The sequence below is a fragment of the Enhydra lutris genome, unplaced genomic scaffold, assembly GCF_002288905.1.
Source record: "Enhydra lutris kenyoni isolate GAN:26980312 unplaced genomic scaffold, ASM228890v2 scaffoldscaffold2, whole genome shotgun sequence".
Classification (NCBI taxonomy): Eukaryota; Metazoa; Chordata; class Mammalia; order Carnivora; family Mustelidae; genus Enhydra; species Enhydra lutris.
In genome coordinates this window covers 27,557,510-27,559,857 of record NW_019154086.1, presented here as the reverse complement: position 1 = coordinate 27,559,857, position 2,348 = coordinate 27,557,510, and the positions used below count along the sequence as shown (strand labels likewise).

The window sequence follows — 2,348 nt, the reverse complement described above, 5'->3', positions numbered from 1 at the left end:
TAAGTAATTTGCATAACTCCATAATGTAGCTGTCAGATTCTTTTTTTTTCTTCTTTTAGCATTATAATGCTAATAGAGAAGTGAAAAACAAATTAAAAAAACTATTTAGAACCAACACCACTACACTTAATATCTGTATACTCTCTGTGATAAATATAATGTCAGCTTTTCTATGGTAATGCTTTCATTATCTTAGTTTCTGGGCACTAGTACTACACAGTATTTGCAGAGGACAACAATATTTTACTAATGGAAGGTAGATATTTTGTAAGGTGCGACGCAGTCTCCTTTCATTTAAATGGGTAGGAGTGGATTGTGGATAAATAATTGAATTAATATTTGAAAACTTACGGGGAATCATTTGCCAATTACTTCCTCGATGTTTTTTTTACCTAAAAGTCTCCTACTAAAATGTTGCAGTTAAATTGAAACTGTGGTCAGAGGCGACCTCATCTGAGGAGAGGCTCCTTGTGCTGGCTGCCAATGCTGGCCTCTGGGCTTGGAGGCAGGGAGAATACCTGCCATTGTCCACTTTCCCTTGGTGGTCCGCTCACAATAGTCCCGCCTGGAGATGGCAGATGATCTTATAGATGAGTGGCGGGAGAACAAGCCCGCAGGAGCAGCTGGCAGCTCAGAAGCATCAGATAGTGAAGGGGGAGGAGGTCCAAAAATAATGCAGCAGGATACAGCTTCAGCTCCTGCAGTGTCAAAGAAAACCAAACAGCCTAAAAATGTTTCTTGATACAATCAAAGGAAACAAAAGAAGATGACACCAGAACAAGGAGGAAAAGAAGAAATTACTGATGTTCTTGCAAAATCAGAGCCCAAACCAGGACCCCTGAAGACCTGTAGAAATTTATGAAGGACTATTATAGCAGCCAGTCGCCCAGTGATTGAATTAGAAGAACTTAACCTATCACATTCCTGTTTCCTCAAGGCCAATGATTTGACTCATAGTCTTTCATCATACCTAAAAGAAATCTGCCCTAAGTGGGTAAATCTTCAGAAAAACCATAATGAGAAGAAATTGGTCCTGATGCTGATCATATGCAGCTCTGCTCTCTGGGCCTTGGAGCTCATTAGGATTCAGAGGAGATAGCAAAGTTATGAAATTATTTGCAAAACACAGAAAAATCCAGGAGCAGGTAAAGTTGCTGGAGAAGTATATGGTGCACCTGGGTGTAGGAACACCAGGGAGAATTAAAGAACTCACTAAACAAGATGGCCTTAATTTGAACCTCTTAAAGTTTCTGGTTTTTTACTAGAACTGGAGAGGAGTTGATGGACATTCTCGAGGTAAGAAAGGAGGTTTTTGAACTTCTAGAAATGGGAGTCCTCAGTCTGTGCAAGTTTGAGTCTTTGAAGGGGGACCTTTTCTAAGTCTGGGTCCTAATGAAAATTCCTGTTTTTATGGTGGCATTTGCATCTAGTTTAATAGCTCTGGAATACTGCAAGGACTCAGTAAATACCAACTATTTTATTATGTTAACTGCTTCACCAGATGAATCACTAGACATTTTTGGTGGAGATTCTTTGACAAAAATGAAGCCGTCCTTTGCCAATTTCTCTGTATAATATAGTATCACCAGCTTGAAAAAAAATAAAGTGAAAGTGTAATATGGAAATATTGACACAAAAATAGCTTATCAACAATTTAAACTATTTATAATTTCTGATATAGGGATAAAAACTCTCAAATCATTCATCTCAAAGGTACAAGCCTGTCAGGGCCTTTTGGATGCTCATCATTTTGAGGAAGTGTTAGTGATGCTAAATAGAAGTTTGTCTTTCATAAATATAAAACTTATTCACATTCAAAGCAATATATAGTTAGAAGTAAGAATATTTCCAAAGGATAAATTCAAATAAATTCAGGTTAAATTCAAATAAACAAAAACAAACATATAAACCAACAAAGTATAAACTTCCTTATTGTTATTTCATCTTATGTTCTAACAAGACACCCTTACATCAAGAGGTTTAGAGCAAGTAGTCACATTATAGCTAAATAGTTTCTGGGGCCTCTAATCAGAAATTGTTTTTTTTTGCACATTTATTTTTCTTGTTTAAAATACAGTTCTGTTTACAAAGGACTACAAGTTGTGTCTATAAATATGTTAGAATGATGTAAGGAGACAGCCACGTTATTAATGAATTCTATTAAATGTCAAGAGAAATGTGAGGCAGCACAATTCAAAAGCAATTTTTAAGAGTATCTGAAATAGGCCACTTTCCTTCCCATTGGCAAAGAAGATGTTAGCGTGCTGGAAAAAAAAGTGAAAATTTTAAAGGAGAAAAAAATATATATATAGCTGCTAACAAGAGCAAGTATGCAGTCAGGATGAGGG

At 36.4% G+C, this 2,348-nt stretch overlaps 1 pseudogene; it reads left to right on the top strand.

Moving 5' to 3' along the window:
* The first annotated feature begins 571 nt into the window (after positions 1 to 571).
* Positions 572 to 1,380, top strand: LOC111146972 (annotated as a pseudogene).
* The last annotated feature ends 968 nt before the right edge of the window (positions 1,381 to 2,348 follow it).